This window comes from Tympanuchus pallidicinctus, unplaced genomic scaffold, assembly GCF_026119805.1.
Source record: "Tympanuchus pallidicinctus isolate F22 unplaced genomic scaffold, pur_lepc_1.0 scaffold27, whole genome shotgun sequence".
In the NCBI taxonomy this organism is placed as follows: Eukaryota; Metazoa; Chordata; class Aves; order Galliformes; family Phasianidae; genus Tympanuchus; species Tympanuchus pallidicinctus.
The window spans coordinates 3356920-3374313 of record NW_026294744.1 but is presented as its reverse complement, the minus strand read 5'-3'; the positions used below and the strand labels follow the sequence as shown (position 1 = coordinate 3374313).

The 17394-nt window shown below is 40.8% G+C and overlaps 1 protein-coding gene and 1 long non-coding RNA gene across 10 annotated transcripts in view; both read left to right on the top strand.

Annotated features, from left to right (window-relative positions):
• Positions 1 to 5684: 5684 nt before the first annotated feature.
• On the top strand, positions 5685 to 13609 carry LOC128084444 (uncharacterized). Of its 4 annotated transcripts, none has more exons than XR_008208553.1 (3): positions 5685 to 6192; positions 6275 to 6346; positions 6785 to 13609. It is a non-coding gene; the product is annotated as an uncharacterized LOC128084444 (long non-coding RNA). The 4 variants fall into 4 exon arrangements; XR_008208550.1 differs by having other exon boundaries at positions 6751 to 13609; XR_008208552.1 differs by having other exon boundaries at positions 6275 to 6897; positions 7338 to 13609.
• A 416-nt stretch (positions 13610 to 14025) lies between these two features.
• PPARA (peroxisome proliferator activated receptor alpha) overlaps positions 14026 to 17394 on the top strand; it is a 39354-nt gene continuing 35985 nt past the window's right edge. For 4 of the 6 annotated variants that reach the window (XM_052690478.1, XM_052690479.1, XM_052690473.1 and 1 more), the window contains exons 1-2: positions 14026 to 14163; positions 16806 to 16906. The gene's annotated coding sequence lies outside the window, so the exon portion shown is untranslated. Of the gene's footprint in view, positions 14164 to 14263; positions 14381 to 14819; positions 15457 to 16805; positions 16907 to 17394 lie in introns of those variants that run through there. The other 2 variants (XM_052690474.1, XM_052690476.1) reach the window with 2 other exon arrangements.

Below are 17394 nucleotides of genomic sequence, written 5' to 3'. Positions count from 1 at the left end.
GTGTTTGAAAAGTATCAGGTGAACTCGTGACCAAGTCCTAATTCAGAGGGAATTCTGAAATGGATCATTCAAGCTGCTAGTGTTTGAAGGGCAAGCCTGTAATCATGCTGCTAGTCTGCATGACACAGGTGAGCATGACCATCCGCCCTGGTGGCTCAAGACTCATCTAAGCTGCCCTTGCTTATGACTCAGACAAGGAATTCCTGTCCCTTCACTAGTGTTTTACAATGGAGAAAAAAGTAGGATTTTATTTTAATGCACAAAGGTTCACTGTGATTATTTCATTCAATACCAAGCTTACCAAACGAGAAAGCCTCATTTTTCTTTTTGGCTTTAAAAAGAATTTCATTTTTAGAAGAAGCAATACAGTGAATGTTTAGAGATCCTCAATATTTCCCAAGTCTCTGAAATCACGGAACCTTGGACCCAGCTGTAAAATCAATCATATCCACAGGTGAATTGTGACTTCTTTTGTTAGTGATGTTAAACCTTTTTCTTACGATTTACAAGCAAGCAGAGGGAATGTAAGGATAGTTTCCAAGTTGCAACAGCTGGATAAAGACATCAGTTTCTCATAGCTCCAACTTCAGGGTCTGTACATGGGGAGACTGCATCTGCAGTTTCTGTGTGCTGGAGCATCAGTGTCCCCTCTCTTCAGCAGTGAGTGTGGTTCAACTTGTAACTAAGGGTTACAATTCACAGTGCAGCATAGCTGTCAGGATCCGTCCCAGGAAAAAAACTCAAGCAATATCGAAGACAGATTGCTACTCTTTCCACTACAAAAGTCTCTGTTAGATGATTTCAGATGGAAGGACAAAAAATCACAGAGCTCCAAGTATCAGGCAAATGAACTAGCCATAAGGAAGAATTGGGTCTGCAAGCTTGTTCTGTTCTGTTTGGGTGTGGTTAGGATTTGTAGTAATGGTAACCTCTTTGTCACTCTTTGGAGGATACTCTTCACAACACAACAGAAAAGCAGTACAAACTGCTGTATGTATGTCCATTTTTTCCTGGTCTCCCCCCTTTGTTTGTCATGGGACTTGGTGCAACATAGCCACCGGTACAAAAGTTCGCAGTTACTCAATGTCCATTTACTTCATGCAAATATTTTTCTTATGATCGAATGATTTTTTTTGAGGATGGCAAATTGTTCTGTTACTATTTTAAGCCAACTGCTGGTAATACAAAACTATTCACAGAGCAGTGTAAAATAGAACTTCATGGTTTCCTAAAACTGGATTCAAGGTTTACTTTAGTGGTTTTGGTGACTAAGTTGCATAGATTCTGGTTTGTTTGCATCTGAGAACATCCTCCGAGGAAGGAATGCAGTGTTTCATTCCTGCTAGAGAGTAATTTAAGCATAAAATATATTTTTCTTATTTTTAAATAATTGCCAGGGCAGATATTCTTTGCTTTTTGTAGAGGCAATATTTTGTTACTGGGAATAAAAAACAAAAGAGCTTAATGGAAATCATGTATTTGTGTTTTTGTCAGTGAAAGGAGAAATACTTCTAAATGACAGAAACTGGTTCTATTAAAGCTAAAAGTTGTCTGCTTTCGAGCAAATCTGAATGTAATTGAGGTGGGCACTAAGCTTCATTTGCTACATATGGTGCTTGCTGAATAGTCATATAAGCCAGCTGAATGGTAAAGTCATGCTAAAGTATCAACTATAAACATCAAACTTCCTGGTTTGTCACCAGGCCTGGGATCCCTACAATATATATTGTGTGTGTTTTTCACTACTTTTATTAAATAATGAATTTTTCTGGCTTCAGAAGCACATTGGTATATCTAGTACTGTTATAGAAAGAAGCACTTATGCTACCAGGCAACTTTTCAGTTTGCTTCTTGATACCATCACCATCTCTGCATTCATGTATAAGGGCTGTGAGGAAAAGAAAGTGTGTTTTATTTCTGTACTATGAACCTGGCAAAAAAGCCATCTCATCTGTGGCAGCAGGGCAAGGAAAATAGTAATGCAGATAAGAACATGAAAGAGCTGCAGCTCTTACACTGCAGTTAAACCCAGGTTGTGTGATAGATAAGCATTACAAATACGTCTGGAAAGAGGCACAACTAAAAAGTTGTGACCTTCTGAAAAGCAGCAGAAGGTACAGCCTTGTGAGTATCAGGAAAAGAGAAGCTCTATATCATCCTTAAGAGGACATGCAAAACTGCTTCGAGCAGTTACTAGATAGGGTTACAGCATATGTCAGTGCCCTTACATCAGGACACTACTACTACTGCAGTTTTTGTCAGCATAAGGTAGACGTAATTTCCATTTGTGCTGGAGGAACAAAAAAGATACACTGATTAATCTCTTCATGTTCAGTGTCTTCTCATGTGAGACCTGAGACTGCATTCTGCCTGATGTGAACAAAACACGGTATTATATCTTTTCTCCTAAAAAGCAATTTTTTCTTACTACATTTAACGCTATAATTTTACCACATTGACCATTGATACTTTATGGTAATGATACTGGGAAAAACTGGAATGTAATTTTCCTGGGTTTTGTGGTTGTTATTATGTTTGTTTTGGGTTTTTCAATAACTTTCTGTGCTTGTATCACTTCCACACTGGTGAATCCAGCAAGGCAAAAATAATTGCAAGACTTTTATCTCACAGAACACCCATAAAAAAAGAGATAAAACCTTGTCATTTTGCTCAGGTCCCCACAGGGCATGTGGTGGATAGGTTTCATAGTCCTAATGGGGACTAAAGGACTGAAGTGTCTACAGAATCTTTCTACTTCCTGGCCCCACTCCAAGGTCAACACTACCAACAATGTCTTTTTTCCTTTCTTTCACAGTATGTCTGCATCTGGTACATCTCAGCAGTAAGTTCATTCCCCGTTTTTAATACCAGCTACCCATAACTGAGCCCCAGTCTGAACATCATGTGCCACATCAGGCTTTTGTCACGACCTTTATGGCAACCCTTTTGTTCCCCCACTCCTCCTGAGTGATATCTCCTGCTATAGCATAAGATCCTCAGGGAGGAGCTATCCTTTAACTTGCTGTAATCATTCTGCTCTCCTGCCATGAATAAAAAATAACAATGGTGGATTGCAGCATGCATGGTATGAAGGATGTGCTTGCCAAGAACTGTGGCTTGATCCATGCAATCCTAAAAAGAATGGCTCACTGTATTTAGCACATTACTTCAAGTGATTAATCCAGACTGAAAAAAAAAAAAAATTAAAAAAAAAAAAGCTGCACTGATATTTTTTTTTCAAGGCACATGAATGTTTTTTAAAAGTAAGATTTCATTTTGCTGAAGCCCAAAGCCTTGGGGTTGAATTGTCTACTTTCTAGTAGCCCTTTGATGACTTGTGCTCAGTAATGGAAAAAACAACATACTACAGTGTACTGCAGTATCAAACACATTTACTCAATAATCTTTGGTATCCAGGAGCTTATCAGAAGCCTCATATCCAGTACAGGCTGCTCTGGGTACAGCCTGGTGTTTCACATTGGAGCAGTATAGAGTCCAGCCATACATGTTCAGAGAGCTGCAAACAGACAGATTCTCTTTGTATATAAACACACAGATACCTTTGTATTGCCAAACTTATATCTGAAGATCTGGTTTATCTCTTCAGTATGGAGTAGCTCTACCAGGAGGCTACTTAGAGAGCAGAATTGCTAGGCTCAGTCCCATTTGAATGAATGAATGAACTAAAAATTGCTTTCAGAAGGAAAAAGCAGGGCCACTGAATTAGCAACCGAATTCAAAACAGATTCTAAAGTACATCCTCAGGTAGTACTATACACATCTTTCATATGTACGTACATGAGAGGATGTCTGAGAAAAAGCATGAGATCAGCCATAATTTGTGCAGAGACTGCCAGATTTTCATGAACCATGGAGCCAAATAAAACGTGAATACTTTCCAAGAGAAAACACTGTAGCTAAGTCTCAAGGGTAAATAAAATCTGTCTAGATTAATTTAACATCTGTAGATATCTTTCTAAATGAAAACATCATAAGCATAATATATACACCAGCTGTAAAACATCTATTTCTGGAGTGAAAAAGGTCAATATAAGAGAGAGGAGGAAAAAAAAGGTGTGGTTGTTCCAACTGTGCACTTCTAGGAACTGCAGTTTTTAAAAAATTCAGCATTGTATTAATCTTTTTATTTTTAATCAGAAATTAAATGAGTTTAGATTAAGAACAGTTTGATTTGGCTCAAACCTCTAAAAAATGGGTAATTCAATGTTATTACTTAATTATATCCATTTTCCTGTATGTAATTCAGAGTATTCTTTGAGGATAACAACTGATTCAGGTATTTGACTTTTCTGCAGCTAGTTGCAAATGAAAGCTGTTAAAATATCTCAGAATCGTAAGCTATCTATAGGCTATCTACAGAACTGAACAGCGTGAGATGTTTGTCACAGAGAATTGCCATGGTTGCTCAGGTAAACAGGAGCAACAACTCTGGTATAAAGTCTATTAAAAATGTGTCAAAAAAAAAAAAAAAGTGTGTGGAATATATAAGGCTTTAATAACTGATTTAAAGATGGCAGGAAAGGACAATGGGAGGCTTGCTGAGGGGAACACTGCCCTAGCCAAGGAGCTTAGAGAAGGCGGGTAGAAAAGAGGAATAACTAACCTTGGTCATATGGAAAACCAAACCCCACCAGTGATTTCAGCCACTCCTTGATCTACTTTTAAACATCTCAGTGAGTGGCCTTTGCCACCTTCCTCCCAGGTGTGGTTTAACAAACAACTGAACTGATGTAACAACTTACAGCCACGACAGGGAAGATCCAGCTTCCTCCTGCCCTGGCTGAGGCCATCTCTTCTCCTGTGGGCCTGCTCTGCTGTCTGCTGTCTCCTCGATGAGTCAGCCCAACTCATGCACCTACAGAAAATTATCTGGTCTTTTTTGCCAACTTAATAAGTGAAAATCTGACTAAGATTAACCAAAGTTTTACTCACTTGGTTAATCTTCGTCAAATTTTTACTTGCTTGGGTGTCTGAAAATTGCTAGAGCCCAAAGAAGGTAAATGACAGGGATAGGGGCCTGAAAAAAAGCTCAGGAGGGAAAGGAATTTTCTGTTTTCAACACTGTTGAGTGGCAACATGGACATAATCCTAAAGGACCACTCTGTTGCCATAACCACCAAAAGTACAGTTCTGGAGCCAGAGACACCTTGGTTTGAGGAGTTGTGGAGCCTCATCCTAGGGGAACTTCAGAAGCAGCCTGGATTTGGGCCTGAGCACCCTGCCCTGAGGAACTCTGCTTGAGCAGGGGTGGGAGATGGTGACCTCCAGAGCACCCTGCCAGCCTCTGCCATGCTGTGATCCTGTCGCTCATTTTCCATTCTTAAAATTAAACTATGGCATTTGCCCTTCAAAATAAGATCTATTTTCACTTTGCATTCTAATTGGCTTTGGTTTGTTTTTATTTACAGCAAAGCCCTTGTGTTAGAGCACAGTAATATGTAATAGCTAATCTAACTGTAAAATCTCCAGTGGAGAGACAGCACTTGTAATTCTACTACCAAGCAATTAAGTGATGTCAACACCCTCACACCCTTGATTAATCTTAGCCTCATTTACCCCGTGATAAAATAGCAGTGCCTTGTCTTCACCCTATCTTTTCAGCGATGCAGGGTGCTCACTGCAAGTATATTGCAGCAAAGGCTTTTTTTTTTTTTCTTTTGACTACAGACCTGCTGACATGTGCAAGAGTGACACGAAGCATTATCTTTTACACAGCTTCAACAGGTTAACTCCTAGAATGTAAACATTTCAAGAATAGACGCATAGGGTATGTATACAGAAGAAACTATTTTCTTTCTAGAGCAGCTGGAAATAAATTAAAGGTATATTGAGCAAGCTGATACATTTGAAAATCCTAGCCTGGACATTAAACAAATATATGAAATATTACACCCCAGGATAAACAGCAAATATTTTGAGTTCTTTAACAAATATTTGCAGACGTGCACGTTGATGGACCAGGTAATCAAAGGAACTGCAGTTGGGTAGCATGATTTAAAACAGATGCAAAATCTATGTGAAGTCTCTAAACACTCTTGTACCATGCTTCTTGTACTCGGGTTCTTCTGGAACAGAACTTAGCCATTCTGTGTGCCCTGTTCCTGGCACTTCCTTTGGCTTGGGAACATTTGAGGTCTCCAGCTATGTTTGTCAAAAGAGGGAATCTTCCCAGTAAGTACATGCAAACCCTCCAAGCACTGAGTAGCTGGTAGGAGAGCAACTTTGGAATATTTGCTGCTTTTCTTTCAAACAGGAGGAATTTTATCTGTCTGCTCCTGGAACCAAGTGCAGCAACAAGTTGTTACCTCAAGCCAAGGTTTATGAGGTAAAAAGGGATAGCAGGAGATACTTATATGGATATAAGTGAAATAATAATTTTAAAAATGGGGAAGGTCTATAAAACAACTCAGTTAAAAACTGACCATTTAGTGACACCCATACAATGAAAAGCAGACTGGAAAGGCCTGCTGCTCACAGAATGTCCTTCTGTTGCTTTTTAAAATTACATATCCACATTTTTATCCTGGCTTTCACTTCCTTTCAAGCAAAGTGACCTGAGAAAAGAAGGTTTCTTTGTGTTTTTTTTTTTTTTAACTGGCAAGATGTTAACATAGGGTTTATTATGAGAAAAGAAAAAATGTTCAGAAGATAGGCTGGATATTGCAAATGTTGTAAAAAAGCTTTGGATTCATATCCAGCTCTGAATGCAACAATTTTTATTTCTTGCAGGCTTAGAATCACTTTATTTACATGTGTTTTCCAGAAGCGAAGGAAGCATTTCAGACAGTTTCATTAAAGAGAAACAAGTCTATCTGCAGAAGGATCTGTCATGCGCGATTTTGTTTACTTCTGTCCGTTTGCTAACCTCAGACTTCAGTGAGTCACGGTATTTTTACTGCCATACTATCCATTCCATAGGCTTTAGCACACTCCTCCAGTTAATTATTAACAAAGTCCAAAGGTATCCACCCCTCTCCCACACAGATATTCCTGCTAAACACAGCTCCATAAGATCTTCTTACTTACAACTGTTCATTACAGTTTGGACAAGTACAGTGTTAAGGAGCTGATGCTTTGGTGTTCCGTAAATTCAGCAGGTTTGAACGTCATGGTTCCTGCTGCTGCTTGCATATCCAAACAAAGGGGACCTGCAACAGTCCTGAAGACATTTACTAGCTTAACTCTTCTTCATCCACTTGAGAATCACCTTCTTTTTCAGGATTCCCTGTAGCTACCTTCTAAGAAAATGAGCTCTTTTCTCTTTCCTGATTCTTTGGCTCACTCAGTGCTGTCATGCTCTCCACTTCTTTGCCTAGGCCTGACTGTGATTTGGTGCCAGGCAGGTTCCAGCAGTACTGCAGATGGAAGAAATCAGACAGCATTTCTTCATCACAGCACACTGTCTCTCCAGTGCATGGGGCATATGCCAGGAATTAGATCAGGAAATGATTTTTATTTCCTGCAGCTTTTAAAAGTTATTTTTCAGCTGAACAGGTCTCCTAATCTGGTTCACAGAATGGCCCTAAAAACTGCTGGTAGTGAGGGAACAGTGAGAACGTAGTGCTGAGACGTTCCTGAGTCTACAGTATCAGGAATCTACGGCCTTACTGCTGCTCGCCTCAGATGAGCTGTCTCTGAACATCTAACAAGAAATAAGCTTGTTGATGTGTCCTGGCACAGTAAATCTGCATGCATTTTCAAATCTCATCTGGCCTCTTCCACAAAACAAGATATCTTGTTTGGAAATCATTTGGTCAAACATTTGAAACAGTTTTGGACTGTCTTGCTTTCAAAAACTTGTTAATCGTGATTTTCACATGACAAAGCAAAGCAAAAAAAAAAGCAAAAAGAACAGTGAGAAATACCTCAACGAGGTCATGGCCAGTTGAAGTGTGAAGATAAAAGCGGCACCTGAAAAGGATCTGCCCAACTGCAAGCTTCTTTTACTTAAAAATCTGATCTGTGGATATGTAATAATTGAGTAAAGAGCCCAAAAATGAAACATGTGATCGTTCTTCATAAAAGGTTGTTCTAGCATGTGCTCAAAGTATCAGTCATGAAAGCTGGAAAAAATGGGTGTAGCACAGTGAGAGTTAGTCATGGCCTGGAAAACAGGGTAGGAAAACAATTTAAGCAGAATAGTTACTCAGCTAATTGCTTTGAATAAGTATCAGATTTACACACCCTAGCACCCAAACTCAAAATTTCTACTTGATATGATGTACTTGAAAACCTACACTGACAGAAATATCTTTCTCTTTCTCCAGGTTGAGAAAAAAAATAAAATTAGGTGTTTTCGAAGACTGTATTTAGGCTTGCAAAAGCAACTAGAAAAAAGAAACCACTTGCTTTAAGGCTCTTGGAGCAGTGCAAAAGTGTGGATACAAAGTCCTAGTAACTCCCAGTTTGTTTTCAACTTGCTCTTTCCATGTGCTGCCACTCTGCCACTCTCAAAGCAGCATGCAACCTGTACTTTCCCTTGAATTGCCTTAAAAATAAAAAAAAGGTCAAAACCCAACGCTTAACTTTAAACTCACCTTCAAAAGCAGCTTAAGCCAAACCACTGGACTTTGCAGGAAAACAAATATGAGTGCACATGACTCACGCTGACTCTGCTTGGGTGCTCCAGCAGAAACATAACTTTTAAAATCACTGCATCTGCTTGCTAAATTAATGTACTTATACCTTTGGTGCATGAAGAACGCGGGCTGAAGTGCAATCCCTAGTATGAAGGCAAACATCACTTCCAACTGTAGTTTTGATTTCTGTGTCTGGGCTGCAAAGAGCTGAGATCACAGGAAGCTGACATATACATGGTAATTCCTTCCTAAACTCTGCATAATACATGAGAAAAGGCGCATAAACTACTGAAGCTTAGATTAAGGCTATAACTAAAGCCAGACAAGAATAAATAAGTATTGATCAAAGTATGCTGGGAGAACTTACCATTTGTAGTGTGTGCTAATCTAAGCATGCAAGGACATACGCATGCACTGCATGGGTATTTAAATGGACACAGTACAAGTCTTAAAGAGAACCTATCATAAGCTGCTAATTGTATTAAGAAACATGATCCACCATGCATTTTTTATTGCTTCAGTGTTCTGTATTGATCTTCAGGAACATGGTGGATTTTAGCATGATTATTAAAGAACAGTAGGCAGAGCACAGGGCATTAGAGGTATTAGAGGAAAGAAGGGTTGGTTGTTGGAAGCAGCCACTAGAAAGGAGTACAGAACAGTTGCAAATACTAAAGAGGCTTGAGAGTAAAGGATAGCTTTAACTGAAGAGTGGGAAGAACGAAGGGCAAAAAATATGTTGCAATAGTAAATAATGAATAAGACATGAATCACAGTGATGGTGCTGTTGACAGAGAGGTTTAAAGATGTCGCCCAAGAGGAGAACCTCAGTGTGACAAATGAGACACCAAATATGAAATGCAGACTGGGGAAGAAGAAGCAGCAGAGAATTTGCTGAGCCAACGGGGCAAAAGCAGGGAAGTGAAAGGCCTGGATAGGAAAAATGCTGTCTTTGAAGCAGGAAACATTTAAATACTATTCAATCTGCTAAATCCTGCTGAATCTGGTAATAGAATGCCAAGTGAAACCAAAATGCACAGGAAAGGAATCTTACACTGGGGGAGGAAGACACTTGGATGAGAGGTAGAGCGTATTTAGGAAAGAACCAAACAGATGATTGTTAAGAGTACTTGCTTGCTCCTGTAAACTATTTTCAATCTAATACTTTCCCCGATGGTTGTTTGACATGTTACAGAAGGGTCAGGAGTGGGCTTCCCCTCTGGAAGATCTTGGACAGGGCTTCCCCTTTCATTTACCCATAATGTGTGAATCATTTGTTACTGTAAGAAAGGCATTTGCTCACCAACAACAGTTTTTCTTAAAAACAAAAAAACAAAAAAATCACCTTTTTATTAAAATGGAGAAATAAATGAGTTGCAGCAATAATATTGGGGGAACTATCTCATTAAGCAAAATGTAAATCCACAATTCTTTCAATTGTTTTCAATAACAACAGCCAGCCAATAGTAATTATGAAAGCATCAGCATGAAAGGGATATTGTTTATTAGAGAATTCCTAAACACTTTGGGCCAAGAAGGGTTAAATGGTAAGTTTTGAGCAGCAGCATCTTAAATACAACTGTTCAGACAGGAGACAGGAAGAGATGTACTGACATCTGGAGCATTTGGTCTTGAAGTTCTGACAAACAATGAACTATTTCACTAGTAAGTAAGAAGTAATGAGTAAATTCACTTTCAAAGTTGGATAGAAAATATCTTAGAAATGACTGTCTTGGTCCACAGTCTACATCAAGTGGAACAGCATCTTAAACATCTGTAATGAAAATTAAATATAGTTAAATATAGCTATCAACTTTAATCTCTTATTTTGTAGGAAAAGTAAACCTTACTTAGATTAAAAAATAATCCAATATCTAGAGAGTTTTGTGGAAAATTGGGCTTGTGTAAGCCTGTAACCTGCTCCCTGGTTCTGTCCAGGACTTGTCATATTAAAATGAGGCAGGTGTGCTTGAGATCATTTATCTTAGAATGTGTTCATTTACCACTCTTAGAAGTTTACTCTTATATAGCCCAGAGACCTGCATCTAAAGCCAGCCAGCCCTCAAAGACAGCCTGCCCTAAAACAGCAGTTAATCCCAGCACAGACCTTTCTGTGAAACTTCTGCAGTGGGACAGCAAGAAAGGTAAGGATGGGCTCATCTCACATTTGCCTCTGTTTCACCAGTTCGCTTGTGTAGGTGGGTTGATTTGGAGAGAGAACCAGTCCTTTAAGAATAATTTGCATATTGCATATGTACGTAAGCCATGTATTTAACTGATATAACTCATGTTGTCATCTTCCATTTATTATCACTCAGGACTTTTGGCTTCACGTTACTCTGACAGATCACAAGTGGGCAGGATTCAGCCTGCACAAAATTATGCACAAAAGTCTTAAATTACACTCAAAAGTTTTTATATACTTCTGTTAGTGACTTCTGTTTGTAAAGCTTGCTCTCTTGTGAAAGTCTGTCCACCTCTTTTCCTTTAAGAAGAGTAATACGGTTACACTGAAATAATTTTCAGTGAGTGAACAGTAGCTCATCATTAAATCATTAGCCACAGAAAGAGAAAAGGAACTTGTGTGCTTTTCCAGCTTATGAAACACTGTATGTGCTGTTTGGGGCTGCAGTTTCTGTTCAGATAAATGTCTAATGGAAAGGCCCCACTTTATGGCTTGTAGTGACCTTGTTAAGAAAGTCTTTCATGATGACACAGCAGAACTGAGACACATTGTCTGTTAAAATTCCTATCACTGGATAAGCAAGAGAAACCACAGCAAATATTTGAGTGCAGGGGCAGCCCACTTCCTGCATGTCACCAGGAGCTAGAGGAGCTGGCAAAGGCACAGCAAGCCTTTGCTGATCCCATTCCCAAAGTTGTGATCCATGGTCTGACTGGATCCGCTCACCTTCTTCCACACAGATGCTGCAAGACTCCCTGCCTGTTGTTTAACAGCCAGGAAGACATTCTTGTTTTGCAAATGAAAACATTTTATTACAGAAAGACTACGTGTGATGGAGACCTCTGACAAAGCCAGCTAGATGCTGAAAAGATGGAAAATCAGCCACTGCACAAGTCTGACTGCTTGTTTCACAACTGTCAATCCATTGAGCAACACCAATATTGTTATTGCACATTAATAGAATGCAACAGTAATTATAGCTTATTCCATCTAAAAGCCTGGTAAATAATCTAATTTCAGATTTCTAAAAGCTTGCACATTTGAACAGCTAATGGATGTTTCTGATACTTACTATTATTAAGATTCGAATTGTGATACAAATTTATGCAACCCTATCAGGAAGCTGCATGCAGAATCACTTTCAGTACCAAAGAAATCAGCAAAGTGCCCTGCACAAATGTTTGAAATGTGAGATGGATGTACTGCAGATACATCCTGCAACACCAGCCATTTTTATGGACAAAACACATTTTATGGAAAAGAAAAAACTCCCAGTGGAGGGGTCTTGGGCTACATGGTACTCTTCACTGACTGCTACAGACAGAGGCTGCTGCAAGCTTGACTATCAGAGAGCGTAGGAGGGGGAACCCATGGCTTGTCAACAGGAAATGGCCCACAAATTATTTTAAATTCCGATAAACATTTTAAAGTTTTTACTCAGTGTGGGATCACATTAATGTGCAACCCAGTAAAACACACACGAAATATCTCTTAGTCCTCAGGAAAGACAGCTAAGCTCAAGAGGTAGGGCAAAGCCTAAACAACTTGGCACGCTTCTCACTGCAAAAGCAAAGCCCTGGCTGTGGCAAATCTCTAAAATCCATAAATTCAAAAGGCAAAAGCCTGGAAGTATAGTTTTTGTGGTTTTTTTTTTTTTTTTTTTTTTTTTGTTTTGTTTGTTTTTTATTATTTTTTATTTTATTTTATTTTATTTTACTAGCAGAAGAAGTATGCATGTGAACAAACCATCTAAAGCTAGGTAAATTTGGGTAGCTTCCTTGAAAGAGGGCAAAGAATAGTATTTTTAGGAGCTGATCATTAACTCAAATCAAAACAAAATATAGTTGTAATTGTACAGAAGCTCATCTTAACTGGTTATATTTTCAGGGAAACGAAAAAAGGAAGAAAAAAAAAAACCAGCAACAACAACTGAGCAAAAGCAAACAATGAAAAGCTGATCTCCCCAGATAATATCTCTTACTGTCTCGTTATCATCTGAGCTCCCTTACATACAGATCATGTGGAAATATGAAGGTGTTAAAATCAGGTATTAACTTTCTAAACCAGCTAATTCTTGCAGCATTGGGTGTTGGCCTGGCTGGAGCACAACTGGTTGAGAAGTTGGGCTGCCTCCAGAACACATTTGAAAAGGCCTTCAACTACTGTAATGTCAGCTTTCCTTAGCTTTGGTTTTCTGCTGTTAGCAGCTGCTGTTGATTAGTTTTCACTGAAGCGTGTTCTCTGGTTGTGCTACAAGCTCTATCATTGCTGTTTCTGCAGTGAGTGCTCCAGCATACAGATCCGTGTGCTTAACCTAGAGGCTGAGAAATGTATGAAACTGAAGATGGTGCTTGCTGTAATACAGCTGAGGCTCCAGGGCAGAGCTGTCTTTCTTTCCCTTCTGGTCCTGTGTTTCTATTTTCTGAGCTGTAGGAATAAAAATAAGCAGAAGCCATGAGCGTATGCTCAATATACGTAAATGATCTTCCCTTTGGAAGCACATGAAACAGGTTGTGTTTTCTCCATTGACTACTCCAGACAGTACTGAGCAAGAATATGAAATTAACAGAGCAATTATACAATTACAAAAAGCAAGCTACTGATATATATACATATATATTTGGTGGTTTTTTTTTTTTTGTTTGTTTGTTTGTTTTTGGTTTTTGTTTTTTGTTTTTTGTAGTGATAACCACAACAATTATGAGGATAATGAAGAAATGTAGTATTCATGAAGCAGTCAAGGAGAAGTAATGAGGGGGGAGGGGGAAGGCTGACTCCTTTATAAAACCACAGCATTTGTGTTTTGGGTTACCTTGAGAGGATTTAAGAGATTAAAGAAATAAACAAAGCTTTGTGAAAGACTTTTCAGGTCCATGCTGTTTTTTAGTGAAGAATAGGGATTTTACACGGTAGATGTTGCCTTTACTTCCAGAATAGAACAAAGTTCCTCATAGCCACGTCCTCGGGCCCTACTCATGCTGCCCCAAGATCCTGCCAAGGCCCTCAGGGAACAGTCCCAAAGCGGTTCTTCCCCACGGCACGCTAAGACCCCTTCGTGCTCTATTAGGCAAGAAAGAGCTCGGGGGGCCGTGCTAACGAAGGACGAGGTGAGGGCAGCCCCCTGTGTGGGCACCGCGAGGCGGGAGGGCACCGGTCACTCGCCCCCCTCGTGCCGCCTGAGCGCCGCGCCTTCACGTGAGCGCCCGGCCCCTGCCGCAAATAGCTCGGGCGGGCGGATAAGAGGGCTGCGAGGGCAGACTTTGTCCCCACACGGCCGCCTTCGCGCCGGGCCGTTCCGTCTCTCCGCACCGCGGGGCTTTCTCCGCCCTTGACTGAAAGTTTCAGAGTCTCGGTCTCGCCTTCTCTCTCTCGACAGCGGTGAGTACCGGCGCGGGCGAACAGACGGGAATGGAAGCGGAATGGCGGTGAGAGAAGGGAAAAAGGGGGCGAGGAGGCACCCGGCGCCGCCGGCACTCGCCCTAAGCCCGCCCGCCGAGCCAATGGCGGGTGGCCATGGCGGGGGGTGTGTGCCGCGACCTCACTTCCGGTACCTGTCACCGCCGCCCGGAGCCGCTCAGCCAGGCGCAGGAGCGGGGTACTGTGTCCCGGAGCTCGGGGGGCTGCTGCCGCCGGGGGCTGCTCGCGCCGGGAGGCCGGCGGGCCCGCGGCACCGGGAGGGCGGGTGTGGGTGGGGGACGCGACGCCGTTGGCCCCAGCCTGACGGCTGTGCCTGCGGGCGGAAGGAACGCGCGGCGCTGCCCGGGGGCAGCCCCCGGCCGGGCTGGGGGGGTCTAGGGCTCGGGGCGGGGGCGCGGGCCGGTTCTGGTGCTGCCGATGGCGTGGCCTTCCCTTTCCCGTCTATTCTCCTTGTGCTTTGCCCTGTTGTACGCCGCGTCCCGCTAGCCGAGGCGGGGAGCTGCTGGCGAGGAGATGCTGTGGGTGCCGGGAGCTGAGGGACGAGCGAGGGCCGGCCCTGAGTGGGGCTGGGGTGGAGGCAGGGGGCAGCATTAGGGGCTGTGCGGACACGGCGGGTGCTGGGGAGCAGTCGGGGTGGCTCGAGTTGGAAGGGTCCGTGGTTAGGAGGACCTGGTTCCGGCGTCCCCTGCAGGGCTGTAGGACACCTGCAGACTTTCCTGTTAGCGTCTCGCATTAATTATTTGGCTGAAATTCGCGCGGTCTTCGCAGGTAGTAAAGCGGGAAACCGTAAAAATGCTCCCTTGATATATTTTGAATCGCTGTCTTAATGCTGAGGATACCTGGTGGAGTGCTGGGACTGAGGGTAGCGGTGGTACATGTGATGTGGTCACACGCTGCTCGAAGCTAAACCAGCGTCGTAACTTTTGTTCACTGGCATGAGCTGCCCAGCCAGCAGCCCTGGGCTCTTAGTAGCTTTTTGTGGCAACTTTATAGTTTTTATGTAGCACAGTGCATAGTTTCAGTAGGATGAGTGCACGCGCAGACCTTATCGGAGGTTTGTACAACCGCGTCAATAGCACACCCTCTTGCTTTTCCCATCTTTGGAAGGAGCGCTTGACATAGGCCAAAAAAAGTACTTATCAGTCTGCTGATGCCCTGTATTGACTCTCATCCTGCACGGTCAGGTGGCTTAGAGAGTTCTGTTGTCTCGTATAATCCCACGTGTTCTGGCATTTTTCTCACCTGCAGTTCAGGGTACTGGATTTTTTTGTTGTTCTTGTTTCCTTGTTTGTTTGTTCAATATCTTAATTTCCTGTGCATGCCCCTCCAAACTGTAGTGCTTTCAAAGGGAATTAGGAGGTTTAAACCATGGAATAGAGGCTGCGTTTCAGTTGTTTTTAATAGTTTATGTTGAGTGTTATAAAAACTTCAGGGGAGAAAACATCACAGCACAGCACAGTAGGATGGGTGGCCCAGGGTATTCATCTTGTTCTGGAAAATGGATTATAGTGCTCACTGTTTGCCTGAATTGATCAAAGAGAGGAATGCATATATTTTTTTATTCTCAGTGTTTTGAAGAAGCTCTTTCTTCAAATTTGCAAATAACAACCTATTATTATTATTATTATTATTATTAGTTTTTTAGCTCCTGTTTGAAATGTTTTAACTTACCAGCTGAGATCTGCGCTATGACTTGTCGCTCTTGCAACTGGAATGTCTGTTACAAGATATATCCAGGAACAGGAGAATGCCATAATTGTCTGGAAAAATAAATAATGCTGAATTTGTATCTATTATAAATGAAACATTTTCTTGCAGCATTTTGGAATTTTAACATTTTTAATCAAATCTGGCATCACTTGCAAAATCTCCTTAATGGTTTAATTTGTGTGTTTTTGAGCTGAATGGAGCCAATTTAATCAAACTATAATTTATTTTTATAGCTATGTATGTGCAGCCTTTTTTTTTTTTTTTTTTTCTCCTTTAATGGTTACATGTTACAATAAAATCTCTCCCTTTGGGGTGTGATTGGTAGCTGAAAGGCCAATTGCAAAGACATCTTGTGGGATGCATGTGTGTGTTCCTCAAAAACCTTAACCGTTTGTCCACATAAACACTTGGACATTTGTGAGGATGTTCCTTATGAGTAGAAGTATTTTGTTTTACAGTACATAGTAAAAATACCAGAAGGCTTTCAGTGAAGTGATCTTGAGTGCTTTTAATTAATTATTTACTTTTAGTATAGAGGAAAAAAAAAATCTGAATGCTGTTGGGATGTACCAGTCATAGACCCTAGTTAGCTAGATGTCAGTGTAGTCTTCATGTAAAATTAGGCACGTATTATTAGCCTCAGTCATTTTAAAAAAATTAGTATTCACCCAAGTGAAATAAGTGCTTGTTGGTAGCTGTTGGGTTTTTTTGTTTGTTTGCTTGTTTTATTTTTTTTTTTCCTGAAGGGACTTTAAGAATAAGAAAAAGCCATTATGTTACGTACTATCAACATAAAATTAGATTAGTAAGCTTTCAGAAATTTTACTGATTTTTTTTTTTTATAGAATATCAGAAGGTTTTTTTTTTGTTTTTTGTTTGTTTGTTTGTTTTAGTGAAGAGCCACTTGCTATCACCAATGTGCACATGAAATGGAAAGGGAACAGATTATGGAAAGCAGCTTCTGTTTCAACCTTGCCAGATGCTGCGTGAAGTGGTAAGTGAATATGGGGGCTGAGAACTACTTTGGCAATGTTCCCAAACTACTAGAGAGGAAAAAAACATTTGAGGTAGTATATCTGTAAGGAGTAATTGATGTAAAAATAGTCAATTGACCAAGAAAGAATTCTGAATAAAGTTGTGCAAACAGTTGATAAAGGGCAGGTCATGGAGAACAGAATAAGCAAGATTTCCTTATGCTGTGGTGTCTGTTCTCTGTGTTCAACTTCTACATAGAAGGAAGTGTGTAAAGGTTTTATGCAGAAGAATTCTGAGTTCTTAATATTTTTAGAAGTGTTTAAGAGTGTTCAACATTTCTCAGGACCAGGCCTGTAAGGTTAAATATTGAACAAGTCTTTGAAGGAGAGCGCTGAATGGTCACTGAGTGAAAAAGTACTTATCCTGTAAGCTTAGGCTCTAAATCAGCGCTAGACTCAAAGTAAAGTGAAAATTGCTCTGTCTTGAGAAGTGTGATATTTGGCATGT